At 48.0% G+C, this 22,419-nt stretch overlaps 1 protein-coding gene across 1 annotated transcript in view; it reads left to right on the top strand.

Annotated features, from left to right (window-relative positions):
• The window catches only part of Coro1c (coronin 1C), a 67,386-nt gene that overhangs the window by 2,731 nt on the left and 42,236 nt on the right, over nt 1–22,419 (top strand). The gene's annotated exons all lie outside the window — the stretch shown is intronic.

Raw genomic sequence — 22,419 nt, 5'->3', positions numbered from 1 at the left:
TCCGGATTGCTAAATACCATTTTTAAACATTATTTCTGGGATCCACTCCAGCTGTGTGGGGAGTCGCTCTAGTGCTTATGTGATAGAATGTTTGACTTTATGTTATTATTTTCTTAGCTAAATAAGTGTTTCTGTTGTTGTTTCTTTTTTTTTTTTTTTTTTTTTTTTTTTTTGTTTTACAAGAGCACAACATTTTGATATGTGGCAAACTGGTGCTTTAGAAACATAGTAATTGAAGTGCCTGACCTCTCCCGGGGTGGGTGGGGTGGCCCAGTGGGAGCTACTTTCATACTCAGCCTCCTGACCCCTTGCTGAAGGCCCCTGGGCTTGTGCTCCGTCCGATGGCTTCCCTGGGTCAGGGAGCTCCGAGTTGTCAGAACTCTCCTGGTACTTTTAAACTAGAGATGGCTTCTGTATGAAAACATGGAATTCTTCATGAATATTTCAGCACAGCCTAGGACCTAGATGCTGAGTAATGGAATCTTTTGGGTTTTCGTTGCCCTAGTTGAGGTTCTGAAGTTCACGACTCGCTACTATTTTAGCACCTGCTTTGTCCTCTGACAGCGCACAGTGGGTTCTTTTTTGTTTTACAGCAGCTTTATTGATCTATGACTCACACACCATGCACTGTAACTCACCTAAGGTGCACGACTCACGGGGGCGTGGGGTGGGGTTGTGGTGGTGTTACAGAGCAGTGCAGCCATTTAACCACTGAACTCAGTTGAGAGTATTTCCCCACCCAGGCGAGAAGTGCCCTGGGCCTCCACCAGCCTCCTCCCTTCTCAGTGATCTTCCACTGACCACCTCTGTGAATCTGCCGTCCTAGGACAGACAGACATGTGTACAGCCTTTAGTAGGTGTTCTTTGTTCTTATCAGCATACTTTTAAGATTTAGGCATTCCGTAGTGAACGTGGAATAATCTGTTTATGCTTGAATAATATTTCATTGTATGGACATACCATGTTTTGTTTATTTATTCATACTAGATGGGTACTTGGGTGTTTGCCTTTTGGGCTAGTTACTACAAGCAAGTCAGCTGTGAGCACTCGTTATTTGAAAATGTATTTTCTCTTCTCTGGCGTGTTGACCCGAGAGTGGAATTGCTGGTTCTCTGATAAGCCTGTATTTAACTCTTTGAAGGAACTGCCACGGTGATTTCCAGCGCAGCTGCCGCTTTGGGCGTTTTTTAACCCACAATGCATGAAGGCTGTAGTTTTGGTGTCCCTTCATGGTGACCCCTGTGTTCTCCACCTTTTGGTTCTAGTCAGCCTTGGGGTGGGAGGAGTACCTCGTGGGTACCTGTGATCAAAAGTGTTGTTTCACGAGAGCAGTGGGCACTTGCATGTCTTCGTGATTGTTTTACTTTCTAAGAGATTTTTTTTTTTATAAACACCCTTTCAGTCATACAGTTTGCCATTCGAGAGTTAGTTTTTCCTGATATTTCCCACTGAAGCACAAAACTAAATTTTCATAAGTAGTCAGTTCTTGCAAACTAGAAATTATTCACTCAGACCTTAAATCACATTTTTATCTGTCTGTCTGTCTGGTTGGTGGTTTTCTTTTCTTTTTCTTTTTTCTTTGGTTTTGCAGCAGGGTCTCATTCTAGCCCAGGCTGGCCTCATCCTAACACCAATCCTCCTGCCTCAACTTCCCAAGTACTCTGGCAGTTTAGTTATGGAAGTTAAAAGCCAAATGTAAGAGATGTTGGGGGATAGGATTGAGTTAGTCACTGAGAGGGCTATTGAACAAAAAGGTTGCTCTTTTAAATCTTGTAGATGCCCATCCTTTAAAGTAAGTTCAGATTTATTTTTATTTCATTTAGTGTGTGTATGAATGATGAGATGTGTGTGAGTGATGTGTGCCTGTGAGTGGGGTGTGTGTGTATGAATGATGAGTGCGTATGGATGATGAGTGTGTACATGTATGTGAATGATATGTGTGTGTGTACATGTATGTACATGCGCGTGTATGTGGATGGTGTACATATGTAGGCACATATGCCACCGAGTGCCTTTGGAGGTCAGAAGACAACTTCCAGCTTTATGTGGGCTCTGGGGTTCATTCTTAGTCTGTGTCGTGATGTCTTCGGCTACTGAGCCGTGCTGCCAGCCCCAGACTTGTTAATGTGACCCTGGATGGAAGTAGTTTCTGATGGCAACCTGCCTCATCTCGCACTGCTGCTCCTGCGTCTTCTCCAGGCTACTCCCTGAATCTTTGGCTCTCAGGTCTCCTGAGGTGCCTGCTCAGGCCTGCCTCCCTCCCTTCCTCCTTTCCTCCCTCCCGCTTTCTGGGTCCTTCTTGTCCTTCGGGAGGTTTGACTCCTTGACAACTCTTTCACACTAGCTGAAGTTGCCCCTGCCCTGAGTAGCAGGTAGTATAAAAGCTGTCTCCCTGGCGGAGGCAGGAAGCGAGGACGAGCGCCATGGACGGTAGACAGAGGTTCTGCCTTCTTGTTGATAGCTTAGTCACCAGTGCCTACTGGGTGTTTTACTGGACGAATGAATGATGATTTAGAGAAGTTAGCTGAGGTGATCCTGAAGACAGTAAGGTTCCTGGTTGCTGATATCTTTATTACCTTTACAGAAAGAGCGTGGACTGGTCATTCCCCTCTGCCTTTCTGGCACCCAAGTCAAAAGTGTTCAGCTGTAAAACCGAAGTGAGACCTCTTCCCGAAGCCAGGGCATTCTCATCTGGGCTTCCTCCCTCTGACACAGCCTCTTTCACCAGGGCCAACTTTTTTTTTTTTTTTTTTGGTTTTTCGAGACAGGGTTTCTCCGTGTAGCCCTGGCTGTCCTGGAACTCACTCTGTAGACCAGGCTGGCCTCGAATTCAGAAATCTGCCTGCCTCTGCCTCTCGAGTGCTGGGATTAAAGGCGTGCGCCACCACCGCCCGGCTCAGGGCCAACGTTTTTGATGTGATTGAGCCACTGGGTGCATACAGGCTGGCCTTGATGAACACAGGTCAGCAGCAGGCCGGACTGACACACTCAGAAGAGTGGGTGGACCTCGTGTCCTAAGGTGACATACTTGTTCTTGTTTGAGATGGGGTCTCACTGTGCAGCCCTGGCTGTCCTGGTACTCAGTATGTAGATCAGGTTAGCCTGGGGCTCACAGAGATCCCCCTGCCTCTCTGCGTCTGCCTCCTAAGTGCTGAAATTAAGGGGTCTTTTCATCTCTGTTTGTATGTTCTAGTGTCTCATGCGGGACCTGACCGTAGGGAGCATTCTTTAGCTATGCTCATTTCTGATAGTCTAATTAAAAACATTTCCCTTACTATCTTTCTGCCAAAGGAGGAACCAGTTGGGGATTATCTCTCTCATTCACTGTAGCGTCAGGGCTGTAAAGAAGGCGCCCGTGTGAAGCCCAAGGCATTCCATCCACTGTGGAGCTGTAGTTACAGGCAGTTGTGAGCTGCCTGTTATGGGTTCTAGAAATTGCACTTTGGGACCTCTCAAAGAGCAGTAGGAGCATGTGTGAGTCGTGTCTCCAGCCTCTGGCCTGGGCATTTTAGACATTGAATTCAAGTCAGGCTCTGCAGAGGGAAGAATGTTTAACTTTCGGGGGGTGTGTGTGTGTGTGTGTGTGTGTGTGTGATGAAACTGAGGCCTGGGTTTCACACCTATCTGTCTGGAGATGCCTGTTTACACTGAGGCTGCGGTTTCATATCTGTCTGGAGATAACCTGTTCACACTGAGGCCAACCTGGAGATGCCTATTCAAATGCGTGTCCATCGTCTCCGCCTTATGCTTGTGGTCCTTTGATCTGTTTGGCTGTCCATCTGTCTGTTTTAAGGACAAGGACCTAATCCCAGGTACCTGACTGGGTACCTCAGGTAGTCTCCTCAGGGTTAGGAAGGCAGGCACTGAGGCACTCATTGAGCTCTGATGTGGCCGGCCCCGCTGCCACCTCTGGCCTCTGGCATATGTGTACACAGCACATTAATAAGGGCCAGCTGGGCAGTGGTGGCGCATGCCTTGAATCCCAGCACTTGGGAGGCAGAGACAGGAGGATCTCTGAATTTGAGGCCAGCCTGGTCTATATAGTGAGTTCTAGGATGACCAGGGTATGTGGAGAGACCCTGTCTCTGAAAACCAAAGGTAGAGAAAGAGAAGAAAAACAACCAAACAATGAAATAGATCTTAAGAGTTAAACTGTGGCCGGGCATGGTGCCGCATGCCTTTAATCCCAGTGCTCGGGAGGCAGAGGCAGGCGGATTTCTGAGTTCGAGGCCAGCCTGGTCTACAAAGTGAGTTCCAGGACAGCCAGGGCTATACAGAGAAACCCTGCCTCGAAAAAAACCAAAAAAAAAAAAAAAAAAAAAAAAGAGTTAAACTGTGAATAACATATCTTGCAGTAACAAGCCACTCTTTAAGGAGTGTGTCCTTTTAGGGGCTGAGAGTCCTCATCCTGGCTGCCTGGGAGGCGCCACTGTAGCCCTCTATGAACCCAGCTGCTAGCCTCGAGCTTCCTAGTGGCTAGCACTCATGGGCAGAGCTGGGGACCCCAGGCTGCTCTGCTCTGGAGCCTCTGTAAAGCACTCACCCAGGAGCTGGAGCTCAACTGTACCCCCACACCCCCATTTCATTTGCAGCATGAAGTGGGTGTGACGTACAGTACGGGCCCTTAAGTAAAAATCAGTTTCCTTTTTATAATCTGACTCTGCCAGTTTTAGTGTCTGACCCAGTTTAATGTCTGCCACCTTCTAGCTTGCATGCTGGGCTTCTGCCAGACCTACAGACAGCAGGTCCAGGGCTCACTGCAGTTTCCTGCCTCAGGCCCTGCTCACATACTCTGGCTGTGCCTGGATTAAAACATGGGCAGTCGGGCTGTGTTGTAGGACTCTGGGTACTTGCTGGGTGCATGTGGCAGTGTGGCCAGCTTGCTGTAGACTTCACTTCCCGCTTTTGTTTGTGACAGGGTCTTGCTATGTTGCTTAGGTTGGCCAGGGACTTGTTCTGTAATCCAGGATGGCCCGCAGATCATTTTCCTTACCTTCTGGCATGCTGGGATGGCAGGTGTGTATCTGGCCACATCTGGCTGATTTTCATTAATTAATTAATTAATTAATTCATGGTGCTGGGGGTTGAAGGCGATTAGTATTAGTCATTTTTACTTTTTCAGTAAGGTAACTGTCATCACATTTTATGTTAAAGATGAGTTTATCTCTTTGACTTGCTGGGAAAAGGGCACTTGTCTTGCTGAGTTTGGGTGGGAACAGCACATGCGGCTGTTGCTGGAACAACTGACAGTCACCGCTTCCCACGGGGCAGCTGGAACAGCCTGCATGTGAGTGTATCACATGGTAGCTTGGGTGGATGAGCCACTGTGAGTCCCTAGGTGCTAACAGCTGCTGAGGGCCACCACCCCAGGAGAGCAGAGCTGTAGTGGATTCTGGGACAAGCGAGGAGAGAGCGGTGAGGGGACTTGGCGAGCTGTTTTCCCTTTTGGCACTGGATGGGTGCTTGACAGGATTCAGAGGCAGTGCTCCTGAGGACGAAGGGTTAATCATTATTTGCTTATTTCACACAAGACACACTTAAATTCCTTTTCAGAACCGTCAGCATTCTTTCCCAGTTAAAGATTCTAATTCCTTTCATTCTTAGGGACTTAAGGAATCGAGACTGATTTATTCATATAAGAGTGCATGCTGCCCCAGTGGTGTCTCCGGGCACTTGTGAATGAACCCGAGCTGTCATCGCCGTTAAGCAGGGAGATTTGTGCTGAAGTTTATTTGTATTTTTAAATTTCACTTCGTTTTTATCACCATGTCTATTTCAATATAACATACAGTAAAAAAAAAAATGAAGACCTTATTAACATTTATAATGCAGACAAAGAAAAGAGATGCAAAAGCAGTATACCTCAGATTTAAGAAAAAGCTCTAATTAAACACTTGTAATGAGGCTATATCCAAATACTCATTTTGGACCAAAATTGAGATCATTTGGTCAGTATTTAATTAAGTCTGCTGCTTATGTGCAGTATTTCTATACAGCCTCTGATTTGGACTCTCAGGCCATCTTCCTAACATAGCAGGAAAGACACATTCATGGTCACTTATGTTAAAGGAAGGGATGGAACAGGGAGTGCCCAAGGCCTTCGACATACGCACAAGCATTTACCTTTCCAGAACTAAACATTTCTTCCATGAAAACATTAGATAGCCAGGGCTGGAGAGATGGCTCAGCTCTTCCAGAGGTCCCGAGTTCAATCCCAAGCAACCACACGGTGGCTCACAACCATCTGTCATGGGATCCGATGCCCTCTTCTGGGGCATCTAAAGACAGCTACAGTGTACTCATAGAAATAAAAAATAGGGGGAACCAGAAAGGGGAATGACATTTGAAATGTAAATAAAATAACCAATTAAAAAAAATAAAGAAATAAAAAAATAAATCTTTTTAAAAAAATGTAGGTAGCTAAGGCTGCAGAGACGGCTCTGTGGTTAAAAGCACGGGCTGCTCTCGGAGAGTGGGTTAGATTCCCAGCTCCCACAAGGCTGCTCACGGCTACATATGACACCAGCTCCAGGGGACCCGAAGCATTTTTCTGACTTCCAGGGCACCAGGCAATCATACAGGTCTGAGACACACATGTTGACAAAATAATCATGCCTGTAAAATAAAAATAAGTGAATCTAGCAATGTTTCTAGAAATGTATTAAGTAGACAAGCTCTACAGACCCAGGGCCAGGGCTACTTCAACTGAAATTTCTGTATTGAAAAAAATAAAGGGCATAAAGGCTTTGGGTGGTATCTGTACATTTTCAATAAAATTTTGCTCAATTGAGCAGAGGGATTTCAGTTTTTATTTTAAAAATTGATATTTTTTTTCCTGTGTGCCTGTGTGTCCATGTAGGGGTGTGTGTCTATGAGGATGACCTCCTGGAGCTGAGAGCCAAAGGTGGGATTTATGAGACCAGTTGCTTTACAAGCGAGCCACTGAACTCATTTTGTGGTTAGCAGTATCTTTAGCTTTAACATTGTTGTCTTAGTTTCTCTTGGCAAGCGAGAGAGGCGCAGGAGCCAACAAGGGCAGGCCACCGCACTTAGGATGATACTTGGTAAGATTTGTTGTCTGGTTTTATCTTATTTTTAATTTTTAGAATTTGCTGTGTGTGTTTGTGAGTGCTTGAAGGGTGTGTAGCAGGGTGTGTGTGCCGTGCCATGCTGCAGGTACAGAGCAGAAGACGGCTTGGTAGGGTTGGTTTTCTCTATCTTTACTTGACTCCAGACGTCAAACTGAGGTCAGAAGGCTCTCGGGACAAGTGTCTCCTCTCTGGGTCTGCTTGCTGGCCCGTAGTCTCTCAGGAGTAGGGTGGGTGGCTGCTCAGGGCTCTCTTCTGTGATGGCCACACAGCAAAGCTTCAGCAGGAAGTTAGAAGCCTTGGGTCGACTTCAGTCTCATGCGGTGTGAGGTGTCGTGTGTGCCCTCACTGAGCTACATAGTGAGGGGAACTAGCTATGACCCATGGAGTCTTCGGAATGACTGTGAACCCGGATGCGCTCTGGAGGCAGGCAGTGTTTGCAGGCCCACTTTGACTCAGGACTTGTCCAGAGACTGATTTGGGTGTTTGGGGCTCAGATGGCTTTTTAGACACAGATTCAGCTTTATAAACCCTGGCTACAGGGAGAGCATTTGTTGAACTCCCGGCAGTGTTAAACTGTTAATGGTGGTGGTGGAATTCTGGGTCTTGTTTACCAAGAGTCCTGTGGAAGAGGAGAGGATCCGTGAGTGATCCAGCTCCTAGCTTTGCTCTGCAGGCCGTGTATCCAGAGGCTTCCCGCCTCGGCTGAGCAGCCCTCCGTGTCTACCCTGCACTCCGGATGGTGGGAGCCAAGCAGATGGCTCAGGCTATTCTCTTGTGCTTACTGATGATCATTTTCACAGACTAACCAGTGACAGGCTGTGTGTCAGTCCACTCACAGATGCCCTGTGTTGAAGGGTGGCCCTAGACTTAGGATCCTCTTGTATATATCTCCTGAGTGTTGAGATTATAAATAAACATTCATGTAGGGCCGAGAATCAAATCCTGGGCTTTGTGCTAGGCAAACCGGTCTATCAGTTGATCTCATGATAACAATTTTTTTTAAGAAAAATATTTATTGTTTTGTTTTTTTCAGAGACAGGGTTTCTTTGTGTAGTCCTGGCTGTCCTGGAACTCGCTCTATAGACCAGGTTGGCCTTGAACTCATAGAGACTGGCCTGCCTCTGCCTCCTAAGTGTTAGCATTAAAGGTATGTGCCACCACTGCCTGACTGTATTTTATTTGTAATTATGTGTGTGTGTCAGGGGTAGGTACGTATGACTGATGAGACCTACAGAGGCAGAGGTTTCGAATCCCTGTAGCTGGAGTTAAGACAGGTCCAAGCTGCCCGATGTGGGTGCTGGGAATCAAATTCAGGCCCTCTGCAAGAGTAGTGCGTGCTTTAACAGTTGGGCCATCTTTCCAGCTCAAAAATTTTGAAAAAGGATTTCCTCGTTGATGAATAGATTCTCTCTGAACTGTACGTGTTGAGGGTAGGGAGGTTTCAGGAGAACAGTTGGGTGGATGAGGGGTCAGGCTGAGCCCACACAGAGGTGCCCTGCAACTGGAAGGGCGGAGGCTCTGTGTCCTGTCATCTGTAAGAGTGAGTCTGCTGGTGTTCATGACCATCCTCTTCCCTCTTTTCTCTATCTGGGACCATAGTGGGAAGGCACCTTGGCTTCTGACACCTTTGGGAAGAGGATTAGGGAAGGGTGGCACCCCTCTGCCTGGCTTTCTGCTCCTCCGCAAACTCCTTGTGCTGCTCCCCTGCGGAGGCTCCAGAGCAGCAGTCTTTAAGCTGTCTTCCAGACACTGCGTGCAAAGTGTAGGAAGGAAGGGTCCGAAGCTTGGTTTTTCCTGGGACAAGTTAGTGGTTTCTGGTTTATAAGGTTTGTTACATTTTAGCTTACCTCGAAAGTGTACAAAAGGGGTTTTCTTGTTTTTAATTTATTAATTAGCTTTTTTTATTTTCCAGATAGGGTCTCTCTGCATAGTCTTGGCTGTCCTGGAACTTACACTGTAGACCAGGCTGGCCTCTGCCTCCCAAGTGCTGGGATTACAGCTGTGCACCTCCAGTGCCCAGCTTGTTGTCTTCTCAGGATGTCTCTGTGTAGACCAGGCTGGTCTCAGATCCGCAGAGATCCTTCTGTCTCTGCTTCTGGAGTGCTGGGACTCAAGGCCTTTGGCAAGGTTTAAAAGCACAACACAATGCTTCTGTAGACATCTTGCATGCGTAGTCTTTGGATGTGGATGCGTGTGAGTAAGCCCATTGGGAAGTCCTGCTGTGGGATGTCCAGAGCAGGGCAGTGTCTGAGGGTGTGTGATGGTGCTGGTGAAAACAGAGTAATGTGGGTGGTTTTGTTCAAACTACCGAAGACTGTGCTACTAGAATCTGCCCTCATTCAGTGTGTTTGAGGAGAATGTAAATTCCATGCAGTAGCCTGGAATAGCAGCTCACACTTGGAGTATTAGCACCAGGAAGTCAGAGGCAGAGTGATTTTGAGGTCAGTCTGGCTATAGAGTGAGACCCTGTCTCAAAAACAGAAATACCAACAACGAACAAATAAAACCAAGAAGTATACTTTAGACGGGAAGCTGCAAAGGCAGAGAGAGACCAGTCTGCGGCCTTCCCAGCACTAAGCGTCACTTTAAGACAGCAGGGATTAAAAACCAAGGGAAGTAGGACTGGGTTTCTGGTTGGAGAATGGGAACACTGGTACCATTGTAGTCTGTATTTCTTGAAGGTGTAGAATGTTCAGGGCTTTTGTGCCTTTGTTTCTCAGTATAGCCTGGCTGGCAAGCAGCTGTTACTTCACCCATGTTAGCTGAAGAATACTTAATTGCCGGCCACACCTATGCGTAGAGAAACTCACATGTATTTTCTTTAAGAAACAAAAGCAAGAACAACAACAAAAACACACCTGTATTAATTTGCTTAGTACTTGGTCCACTGAAGGCTGGAGGTCGGGACCACTTGCAGAAGTTGTTTCTCTCCTAACGTGCAGGTCTGGGAGAGGGAATTTAGAAATGCAGGTTATCAGGCTTATCCACAGGCGTCCTAACTCTCACTAAGCCATCTTGCCAGCCCACAGTTTGGGTCTTGGACATTTACTTGGTTAAGTTCTTGAACAAATTCAGAATATTGTCAGTATTGGGGGTTTGTGTGGTGTGCAGTGCACATGAGTGTGTGTGTGGCTATGGAGCAGTGTTAGGAGTGCTCCATTTTCCTAGCCCCTTGCTTGTTTTGCTCTGTAGCCCAGGCTAGCCTCACACTCACTGTGTGGCCTCCGCTGGTTTTGAGATTCAGCCTCTGGAGTTGTAAGGTCATAGGCTATACAGTACCTCATCCAGCAAGCAACTCTTCAGACACTCCAGAAGAGGGTGTCAGATCTCATTACAGACGGTTGTGAGCCACCATGTGGTTGCTGGGATTTGAACTCAGGACCTTCAGAAGAGCAGTAAGTGCTCTTAACCTCTGAGCCATCTTTCTAGCCCCCGGCTAGCAATTCTTACAGCATTGTTTCGTAGCTCTGGCCAGTTAGTTTAGCTTTAAACAAGAATTAGTCTCACTTCCTGGCTGGCGTTTTCAGTCATCTGAAGTCATTGTCCAAGTGGACTCAGGAACAGCCCAGTGTGCATCCAGGTAAGGGCCACGTTCTCTGCGGTGCCTCTGCCTTTAACACATGGGCTGCCAATGTCCTCACTGAGCGAGTGCGCTGGAGGAGTAGGGACAGGGGAAGCCTGAGGGGACTTCTAGTCCAGCCCCGGAAGAACTCACTGCAGTGCAGGTGGATTGGGCAGGGCAATCGTCACTGCTTCACCTGGTCAGTGTCTCACTCAGCTCCTTTGTACACTGTGGTTTGGAAGGAGGGCTTCAGTGTGAGAAATGGCTACAAAAATGGATCGTTTCATAATTGTGATTGTGTATTTGTGGGTGTATGTCATTCCGACAACTTTAAAAGATGACTACATTTGTATATCTGTAGGTGTTTATTGTTTCTTGTAGTTTTTTAGAGATTTCCTGTAGACTAAATGCAGTCGCTTATGAGAGCATGACTATCACTTGATGCTATACTTCCTGCTCTTCTTTGTGGCTAGAGAATTTTTCTTTTAGTGTCTGTCTCTGTCTGTCTCTCCCCCGTTTGTGTGTGTGTGTGTGTGTACGTGAGTGTGTGTGTCTGTGTGTATCTCTCCTCCCTCCCTCTCTCCCTTCCTCCCTTTCTCCCTTCCTCCCTTTCTCCCTCCCTCTTTCCCTCCCTTCTTCTCTCCTTTTCTCCCTCCCTCCCTCTATGTAGTCCTGGAACTTGTCCTGGATCAGAGCAAACTCAGAGATCTGCCTGCCTCTGCTTCTTAAATGCTGGGGTTAAAGGTTTGCACCACTATGCCCAGCCTTATTTTTATTTTCAAGTAGCCTGCTCAGTATATTTCCTTTCAATACACTTTATTTCAGGCAAAGGGTGTGTTTGTTTATGTGTGTGTGTGTGTGTGTGTGAGAGAGAGTGAGAGAGAGAGAGAGAGAGAGAGAAAATGAATGAATATTAGTGCATGTGCCTCCCAGCCTTTTGCAGGTACACAAGGTGAAATCCCTAACTTGGCCTAGAGCCTCGTTTGAACCAACATGCTGATGTCTTGCCCCACTTTCCCCTCATTTGCTCTGGGCTCCGCCCTCAGGCTTTCTGAAGCCATCCTTGATGTCCACACCCCATCCCACTCCCCTCTTCCTGTCCAGTTCATGTCCGCCATGGCGTTAGCTTCTGACAGCGGGTGCTTGTCGGTGTCCTGCAGTGTCCAGTGCAGTCCAGCCATTGACTGGGGCCTGAGTCATTGTTGAAGAAATGAACTAGAAGGATAAGGACCCTCACATTTGAGGGTGTCATGTGTGTGTCCCTGTAGATGCTGGAAATGGATTTGTTCTCCGTGACTCATTCGTGTTTTCCTAGGGAGGTGTGGGCTGATGGACAGAGTGTGTAGACTTGGGCTTTGCATGATGATAAAGAAACAATTCATTCTATTTTATTATAAACAGTTTTCCAGTTTACAGAGGAAGAAACAATAACCAGAGAAGCAGAATAACTTAGGCAGGTAGGTGACAGTCAAGGATGACCTTGTCAGTTAGCAGAACCACAGTGTCTTGTGTCCCCCTGCAGCGTCCTGTGACTCCTCTGTTTTCACGCTTCCCCGCTTGCACAGGGGAAGACACCAGGCATCTTCAGCTGAAGCTGTCTGTGTCTTTAAGAAGTTCAGTATCTGACTGCATTGCCAGGCTGCCTCACACTCCCAGCCTTCCTGACTCAGCCTCAGCATCCAGGGTTACGCCTGGCTTCGCTGTGTGTTGTGACGCCTCTAGTTGTATCCGTGGCTGGTCCTAACAAGGTTCTTCATAAACGTGCCTTCTTATTTTATCCTATTATTCAGATCAGGGAATCCCATCGTTTCATTTCTTGAAACAATAGTATTTCCAAAGAATTACTAAAATTTTATTGCGAGAAAAACTTCATTGACTGACTAATGAAGAACAGACTTAGCAAGTTTGGACAGCCATATTCAGCCATTTTTCCCTTCCCTGTTGTTGATAAGAAAAGTAGGTCACCAGTGTAGCAGTGTAGCAGGACTGTTCCAAGACACTCCGGGCTGTTCATATCCGCAGAAGCTCTGAGGACTCAGCCTGAGGACTCTTGGGATCAATTTGGTTCTTCACAGAGGCCTCTGGGAGAGGCCTGCAGCCATGGATGGTTTCTGGGCTGCCACCATGTGTTCTCTGGGGCAGGGAGAGGCTGAGCTGTCTTCAGACGCAGGGAGAGGCAGTTATTATCATAAAGATACTGGTGATAAGCAGAGATTAGGAGAGGGGAGGGATTGTGAACACGCATCTTTGCATGTTAGCTCTGTAGTAAGAACACGCACTGGAGAACTAGGGCTGTCTCCTAGTGTCCTGCTTTAATAATTGCAGACCCTCCGTGTTCCACTCTGTGTGCCCCTCCTTAGGTGACTTACCGTGTCTGTAATGCCCCCTGGGTCTTCAGAGGGTCTCTGGATGCAGGTGTGAAGGTGAGTCCTTGGTCTTCAGAGTCACTTCCTGGACGTCTCACCCAGGTTCAGTTCCTGTCGCAGCCATGGGCAGGCATTTGCACAGTGTTGCTGTTTCTCAGATTGCTCAGTAAGTGCTCAAGTCTCATCATCAGGTAGTCGCTAGCTTTTTTTTTTTCTTCCTAAAATGAGTACACATTGTAAAATATGAAGGGCCTATGAAGCATCAGAATATGCAGAGAACTGTTAGCACATGTAGCCTTTAGGGATTGTATTTTTGGTGGATACGTGTGCACACATATGTCTGTGTACATGCCTATGTATACACGTGTGCACATGTGTGTCTGTTTCTAGTGCTTTACCATCATTGCATGATCTCAGACAGTTGAACACTTACTTTTAAAATCAGAAGCGAGGATTTGCTCCCTTGGGTGAGACTAATGCTTTCTTTGCTTCAAGTCAGTATAGGTTATCCAGAATGCATGCGTTTTGAATTTTGGCTTTTCCGTTTGTTCTAAATGCTCATAAAGTGTTGGCTCAACGTCGTTTTGTATTTAAAGATCAGTGAGCCAGCAAGTGGAACTATGGCTGTTGAGCACCCCACGGTAGGGCTCTGAGGAGAGTCGTCCACTGACTGAGAAGTGGAGGGGACGTGTGATGTGGAATTTAGTGCTGAGAAAGCAGGAGAGCCGACTGGCCATGCTCTGTGGCTCTGGGTCACTGTGACTCTCAGTATTTCCTTCTCTCTGAGCCAGTGGCCCTCTGAGAGGGCTGGAAAATGCAGATCTGGGAAGCAAATGCTTTGCAATTCCCCTTCAGACTTCCTGTGGCCCAGGCTGGCCCCACAGCCACCGTTTAAGTCTATTTTCTTGTCTTTGTTTCTAGAAACATTTTAGAGCCAGATTGTTTTGGGCTGTGGAATTGAAACCTGCGTCTGCCCAGACTGTCTCTCTGTCCCTGGCTGGAGAGAAGTCACTTGGAGGCTTTTCATGGGTTTGACTGTCCTTAGCATTCTCTGTCACGATATGCTGAACACACAGAAGCTTACCCTGTGCTTGCAGCATGTGTGTTAGGGAGCCAGCAGTCTCCGGCAGGACCGCCTTCAGCAGGCATTGAGCACAGAGCTCTCTCCTACCCCTCCCCAGAGCCTGGCTTAGCCGATCTGCCTGTGTGACTTGCGGTGCAGGTGGTCCTCTTTCTAAAAGCTTTTCTTAGCGAGTACAGGGATGCTCCGCAGTTAAGAGCACTTGTCGCTCTTGCTGAGGACTTGGGCTTGATTCCCAGCGCCCACATAGTGGCTTGCAACCATCTGTAACTACAGCTCCAGGGGATCTCGCATCCTCTTCTGACCTTAGGCACCAGGCATACGTGAAGTACACAGACAAATATTTGGACAAAACAACCATACACATAAAACATAAAAACTAATATATATTAAGTTAGGCAAGTCTTATTTTTTTGAACTATGTCTCACTATTTGTGGCCCTGACTGGCTTGGGACTGTGTCTCACTATGTGTGGCCCTGACTGGCTTGGGACTGTGTCTCACTATGTGTGGCCCTGACTGGCTTGGGACTACTTTTGTAGATCAGGCTGGATCATGAACTCACATGAAAACCTCCTGTCTCTAACCCCAGAGTGCTGGGATTAAAGGTGGAGCTACTACTACACACAGCCTTTTTTTTTTTTTTTTCCCTTTCCTTTAAATGTCTCCTGTGACTGTTAGTGTTGAATGCAGTGAAAATGTGTGAGTAATAAGGCTTCTTTGAGCATCATTGACAGACAAATTAAAGGCCAGCTACCTCCTACCCAGAAATGATGAGTGCTGGATTCAGTGTTTAATCAGGAATCTCCTGCATCTACTTTGATCATCTTCTCTTGTGAATCTGTTCCACGTGGGTGGACAGGGTTACTACATTTCTTCTTAAAAGAGACTCTGGAGTTTAAGACATTTGCCTCAGCTGTTACCTCACTGGGTTTTTTTCCTTTTCTTTAGTTTTGTGTTGTTCTTGTTTTTGGTTTTGTTTTGTAGTTTATTATTATTATTATTTTACTGTTTATATGTTTGGCCTACACACCTGTTTTTGTACCACCTGTGTGCCTATGGTGTTGGGTCCCCTGGAACTGGAATTACAGACAATTGGGAGCCATCATGTGGGTGCCAGGAGTCAAACCCAAGTCTTCTGGGAGAGCAGCCAGTGCTCTTAACTGCTGAGCCATCTCTTAGCTCCCTACTGTTCTTTTAATATAACACATCCAGTCGGCAGGCGTTGAAAAGTGCCTGTCACGGGAACAGCAGCTTCTTGGGGGCCTGGCCCGTCCCTCCCCGAGGCTTTGGAGCCTTTCTGTGGTTGCTGCTGGCTGGGGGAATGTTGGAAGCCTTCTGCGCATTCCTCACTGATGCCCTGGAATGGTGTCCGTGGAGCCGCTGGCAGGATTCTGCTGATGGGAGCTTTCCTGTGTTTCCCTCAGGATGTGTTTCCTCTCACACATGCCATGGCCATAGAAATACGTCTGCGTGACTCTTTAGACAGACAGTGCCTCAGTCAACAGGAAAACGCTGGGGTGGTGGTCCTTTTCTTAAAATGAGATTGGTGGAGACAGACGGAGGAACGTTTACTCAGGTGCTTCAGGGACAGTTTATTCTCGGCCACCACAGTGTTGCTTCTGTCTTCCCTTCTCCCTGTGCAGTAACCGCAGAACCCTGAGATGTCGCTCACTGCCGGCTTGCAGAGCCATTGCTGGAGAGGCAGCCCATAGCCGTGGGGGTCTCTGCTGGTCGGTCATGCTCCCTCCCTTAGGATGCTCACCGTAACACATGGAAGTCTGTTTCTTGTTTCCTCGGTGTTAGGTATAATGAACAGGGCTTTCCAGAGTTGAGGTTTTCTTATTTGGAGTCAAAGCTGAGGGATATACACCTGCCTACCAACACGTTATTACGACGGAATCTGGTGGCAAGGCCTGGAATCCCAGAAGCAGGAAGGCTGCAAGTGTTAGTCTAGCCTGGGCTACACAGAGAGACCCTGTCTAAGAAACAAAACAAAAGCCTGAATTACCGGGTAATCAGTTCTCTTGGTTTCAGCCATCCCTAGAAACCAGGGCAGAGAGACAAATGACCTTGTTTCTGAGATTGACCGGCCCTAGAGAGAACATTTAGCATGGGCCTGGGCCTCAAGCTTCCTCTCTACTGGGCTCTTCAGGTGTAAGAGACAGGGTCACTGTTGGCTGTGAAGAAATGTGATGATCAAAGCAACTGGGGAGGAGAGGGATTATTTGCTTGAACTTGCACGTCACAGTTCATCATTGAAGTCAGGACAGGAACTCAAGCGGGGCAAGAACCTGGAGGCAGGAACTGATGTAGAGGCCATGGAGGGGTGCTGCTTACTGGCTTGCTCCCCATTTCTTGCTCAGCCTGCTTTCTTATAGAACCCAGAGACACCTGCCACAATGGCTGGACCCACCCACATTGATCACTAAGAAAATGTTCTTGCATACAGCCTTGTCCTCTGGAAGCTATTTTCTCAATTGTGGTTCCTTCCTCTCGAATACCCATAGTTAACAAAAAACTTGCACATCAGGTAACCCAAGCTAACATCAAGTTTGCTTTGTGACCAAGGATCGCCTAATCTTGCCTTTGCCATTTAAGTGCTAGATTACAGGTGAGTGATACACATCTGGCTTTTGTTTTTTGTTCTTCTTCCACTTTCAGTGCAGTCATGTCTGTGCATAAGTCCAGGGACTTACCGTATAATCTTGGGTGGCCTGGAAGATACCATGTAGACCAGGCATCCCTTGAACTCAGAAATCCACCTGTCTCTGCCTTTGAAGTTCTAGGACTAAAGATGTGCACCAGCTAGATTTTGTGGAAATTAAAAGACATATTTACACTGCCTCCTACTTACTGGAATTTGTTGTGAAATCTGTTGAGCATTTCCTTAATTTGCTCAATGGCTTAACTACACCACCCTTTTAAATAGTTTTGTGTATGTATGTGTGTGCATGTGAGTGTGCAGATGCATGTGTGCATGTGAGTGTGCAGGTGTGCATGTGTGTTTTCAGGGAGGCCGTTCTTCAGTGTTTTTCCTTGCCTTGTTTTTTCTTCCTTTTTTGACAGTCCCCCAGAGCTGGCGCTGGGCAGCATGGATCCCTGGCACAGGGTCACAAGCCTGTGCCATCCTAGCTCTTCTGCAGCAGTTGTGGGGACAGAGTTGGCCCCACTCCTTATGTGCCAAGTGCTCTACTGGCCGAGCTCTGCCTTGCTGGCCTATCTATTGTTTTGTTGATCTTTCAGTCTTGCTCCTGATTCTAGCCGATCTTCAGTCCCAGCTTCGGTCTCCATCATGCCTGGCTCACTGCCCTCAATGTCTGAGATGTTCTCAACGTCTGCGAAGAAAAGTTCACGTGCAGGGGGAGTGCTCACAGCTTGACAGACCTCATGAGCAGCCTCTCTCTGGCAGGGCGTTTAGAATTGTATCTGGATCTCCTTGTCCAGGACTGCTTCATTAATTCTTTTTCATACAGTTGGGAATTGGCTTCCCTTACAACATATTTTAGTTTTTAAATGTATTGTTTGATCACTTAGAACTTTTAAAAAAATCTAATTTTGATAAGACATTTAATTTTTTTTTTTTTTTTTAAGTTTGGTTTTGACACCTTAGTTTTCCAACTGAAGTTTTGAATGCCATATGTCAACACTGGTGGCTCTTACAGAGAGTTCTAGTCTTAGAATAGTTTTTAGATTTTTCTTTGTTTGGAAAGGGTATTAGTGCTGCTGAATTGGGCAAACACAGAGTTTTGTAGAGTTCTTGGTTACCAGTGTTCTTTTGTCTGAAGGTTATACTCATGTCCCCAGTCAGTAGGGCATTGGTTGGATTGTCTCCTTTGGGTAGGGAAACTTAGTGGGCTCTAAGTGCTAGTGTTTACAAATCAGCGAGGACTACAGAGTCTGTGCTGGACTCTGTACAGATTAAAAAACAAACACCTTTATACGTGCATTACGTTCACTTAAAGCGTAAGATAGAGAAAACCAAAACAAAACTAATGACACGTGCAGCCATTACCACAGAGACTTGGGAACAGTTTCATGACCCCTAAGAGAAGCCGCTGGTGTTGGAGAGAGGGCTCAGTAGGTAAGCATACTGTCTGCTCCTGCAGTGGACCTGGGTTTTATTCCCAGCACCCACATGGAGGTTCAGAACCACCTTAACTCCATTTCCAAGGGATCTGATGCCCTCTTTTTGGCCTCTGCAGGCATCGCATATGCCCTGCCCCTGATAGGCGCGCGCGCACACACAAACACATACACACACACACACACACACACACACACACACGTCCTTTGTTTGCTTATTTTTGAGACAGGGTCTCACTCTGTATCCTCGCTTGTCCTGGAACTTGAGTGTAAGCTAGTCTGGCCTCTGCTTCCCGAGTGCTGGGATTAACGTGTTTGCCACAGTGCTTGGGCAAGTGAGTCCTAAGAAACAGCCTCCTACCCTCTGCTTCAGCTCTTAACCCACAGCTCCCAAACCACTCTCAGTATTCGCCCGGTGTAGGCTTAACAGGAGTTAGCTAGGCTCTGTAGGTCCCTGTACCGCCTCTCGGCACTGTAATGTTGCCAGGGCCTCTGTAGGGTGTGCTGGTGCATGCGCTCACTGCTGAGCTGCGGTCTCTGTGGCAATAGCAGCTTATCTATTAGACCAGCAAATAGCACCACTTTGCTGCGGGGGTGGGGGTAGGGGGTCACGTACTCGGTTTCAGTTCTCTCGAGAGCCAGGTCAGGTGGAAATCTGTTAGAGCACAAGGCACCCAACGGCCCTTCCAAAGCTCAGCCCACACGACACCCTAGGGGTCCAGAGCAGCCCACACTACAGCAGCAATTCTCTGGCTGCTGGGCTTCATTCTGGGGTAAAGGACCCACTCATGGAGGGGTTGGCTTTCCCTTCATAAGTGGCAGCACCTTCTGTGTGCGTTGGACAGATGCATGTCCCTTTGAGCCTCCAATCCATTTAGGGAATGGTGCTGGTTGTATACCCCGGGTCTTACATTAGTAGGCCAAACAGTAGGCCAAAGCAAGATCGCCTGTAGCCGAGGCTGGCTTTGAATACCTCATCTTCCTGCCTCCACCATGCCTGGCAAGTCCTTTAGGACTTTAGATTGTCCTCCCTACCCAGTCTCCTTTTTAATAAGTTCTTTATATATTTAGGTGTCAGTGAGCACCTTATCAGATTTAGGGTTTGCAGCAAATGTTGGTGTATATTTTTAGTTACTTTAGTGTGTGTTGCTCTGACGTGTGTGCCGTGGTGCACGTGTGGAGGTCAGAGGCTGACTTGGAGAGGGTCAGCTCTCCTCCGTCTCGCTGAGCCCTGTCAGCTCCTTCTCTGTGTTGCTTGCAGAGGGTCAGACTTGAGCTGCTTTTGCCATCCAGGGCCGGGAAGATTTGCTGCTGTGTCTCCTTCTGGGGGCTTTGTGGTCTCAGCTCCTGTGTCCAGGCTCCTGACCCATTTGATCACCAGCATCTTTCTGTTTGTGTGGCCTGCTGTGTCAGCACCCTTTGTTGACACTCCATGCCCCACGAGTGGTTTCATTCCGTGTTGAAAGTCAGTTGGCTAGAGAAAGTATGGCTTTACCTCGGGGCTGAGGTGCTTTTTAAAAATGCGATTATTATTATTATTGTTGTTATTGTATATTTATGTGTGTACACTGTGTATGTGTGGGCACATGTATGTGTGTATACTGTATGTGTATATGTGTGGACATGTATATGTATATATGTACACTGTGTGTATGTGTGGGTACATGTGTGGCCCCGTGTATGTATGTGTGGTAACATGTATAGAGATGAGAGAACAACACTGTGGATGTGGTTCTCTCTTACCATTTTCACATGTGTTTGGGGACCACACTCAGGTCACCAGGCTGTGCAGCAGGTGTCCCTTCCCTCGGAGCCCCTCTGGCCCTGGACTTTGAATTCTGCTGCGCTGACTCATGGCTCACACTGCTGTGATAACTGTTTATGCTTTATAAAAATGTGCATGTGTACCTGTTTATGTGTGTGTGCAGACTCTCTTTCCTGCTTCTGCTAGGGATTTACAGCGTGCCTCTGTCCTTGTGAGCTCCACCCAAGTTGCTCAGTGAGTGTAGGGCACGTCCACAGTGGTCACTCGGTGCCACCGGTCACTCAGTGCCACCCGCTCTCTCTCTTCTGAGCTTGGTCGTTGGGTTTGCTCTCTGGTGCGCTCCCTTCCTGTCCTTATCCATGGTGTGTGCCTGTGTATCCCCCTCTGTGTGTGTGATTGTGTGTGTGTGTGTGTGTGTGTGTGAGAGAGAGAGACACACACACACACAGAGACAGAGACAGAGAGAGATCTGTTTGGTTTTTGTTTTTGTTTTTGCCTATTTTTCTATTGAATTTTCTTGAGACGGGTTTTCTCTGTGTAGCTTTGCCTACTTGTTCAGTAGACCAGGCTGGCCTTGAACTCAGAGATCTGCCTGCCTCTATATCCCAAATGCCTGGGATTAAAGACGTGTGCCACCATACCCGGCTAACTGAAATTGTTTTGTGCTTATGTATGTATGTGGGTATGAATATCAGTGCAGGTATGTGTGGAAGCAGGACAGTGTCATATTCCCTGGGGCAGGAGCTACAGGCAGTTGTGAGCAGCTGCGAGTACACTCTCGTGAGTGTGTGTGAGTGTGTCTACCAAATGTGGGGACTCTGAGGGAGCAATAAACACTCTAACTGCTGACTGAGCCGTATCTTTTGAAACACTTGCTGGGATGTGCTGGGTGGAGGCGGGGAAGGGGCCTTTGTAGAATGGTGACCTGTAGAATGGCTGAGAAGGTGGTGACTTTGGAGAGCGGCCAGTATGGAAGTTTGTTCCTTGAGTCTTTGCCACAGTAGAAGCTGTGTCTGACTCACTGCTGAAGGAAGAACTCACACTGTTCCACAGTGAAGGCTGTTGGCTGAGTGTAAGCCCTTAGCATCTTGTACCAAGCGTACAGTCCCAGGAGTCAGCAGGGAAGGGCAGGCAGCAGCCGGGCTACAGAATGCAGGGTGTGGAGGCCACCGGGCTTCTGACTCTGGCCAGCCACTCGTCCCAGCAGTGCAGAGAGGACATTGCCACACAAACTTTACAAAGGTGGACAGAGGCTCTGGCATAAACTTTCTCTGCATCTAGCCGTAGACGGCGAGAAAAGGCATTGCCCACCTCAGGTCCCACGTGGCAGACAGACAGCTGTTGGCCTCTTCTGTTCACAGCGGTCTGGTTTTCTGTGAACTTGTCAGGGTTTGGCCGTGTGCCGGCTCCACTTAGCTTTATCCGAGTTCCATTTGTCTTTTTGAACAGAACGCTGTACAGCAGCAGACGGGAAAATTACATCAAGTGCTGGCTAGAAACCTGAGGTGTGGGGCCTGGGGCCCGAAAGAAGCACAAAGCCTCCCATGTTCATGCCCATCTGGCCACCCAGAGAGGTCCCGGGCCCCAGCTAGCTGTCACCCACAATCCCCGTGCCCAGCTTCCTCTGCAAGCAGTTGAGTGGCCTGCCCCGCGCCTCCATCCTGGTCTCTCCTCCACACTGGCCTGTTCCCTCCCTTCTGTCCAGCTGCCTCTGCCATGCAGTTCAGGCTTTGGCTGCCGTGGCTTATAGCCCAGTGTATGGCTCTTCACGCTGGCTAAAGTGGAGCTGGCAGAGTGGAGCTGGCAGACTCGCTGTCATCGGGAGACCTTCATCAGCCACTTCCCGTTTCGTTACAGCTCCTTGTTCTAAGGCGGGCTCTTGACTTCTGTGGCAGCCTCAGGTCAGATTTCCTCACTGGCTCTTGGCAGCCAGGGGTCAGACTGGGTAGTTCTGTGGGCAGCACAGGGGTCCAGGGCAGCACCTCTCGGCTCCTGAGTCCGCATAGCTGGTTGTGTGGAGTGACTCGGGAGCCAGCACAGTGCTCAGACAGAGGGATACCTGTGTGGGGCGAGGGAGGGGGTGTTTACAAACTGGAAACCGACCCCTGGCAAGCTGGGCAGGCTGAGGAGAAAGCCACCAAATCACGTCTTGTTTGAGGATTCCCTTCAGCTTCCCACAAGGTTCCTCCGCCTAGGTGTTTTCCTGTCTCCAAAATAGGGAGGGTGCAGTGCGTTTTCCCACCCACCCCGGAAGGTGGGTTTCCCTTCCCGCCCTGCCTTGCTCTTTCTCTTGAAGTGAGCACTGTCTTCTGCCTCTGGATGTTGTGAGTGTTACCACCTGCTTGGCCTGCTGTCCCCGCGCCTGCTTCAGAGGAGGGTTTGCACCTTCCAGGAGCGCAGGCGCGCTGAGGCCCTGTTTCCAGCTTGCCTGTGGCAGAGGCGCAGCTTTGACACGCACGTGGCTCTCAC

Source organism: Mus pahari, chromosome 23 (assembly GCF_900095145.1).
Source record: "Mus pahari chromosome 23, PAHARI_EIJ_v1.1, whole genome shotgun sequence".
NCBI lineage: Eukaryota > Metazoa > Chordata > Mammalia > Rodentia > Muridae > Mus > Mus pahari.
This window is presented reverse-complemented; position numbering and strand designations above follow the sequence as displayed.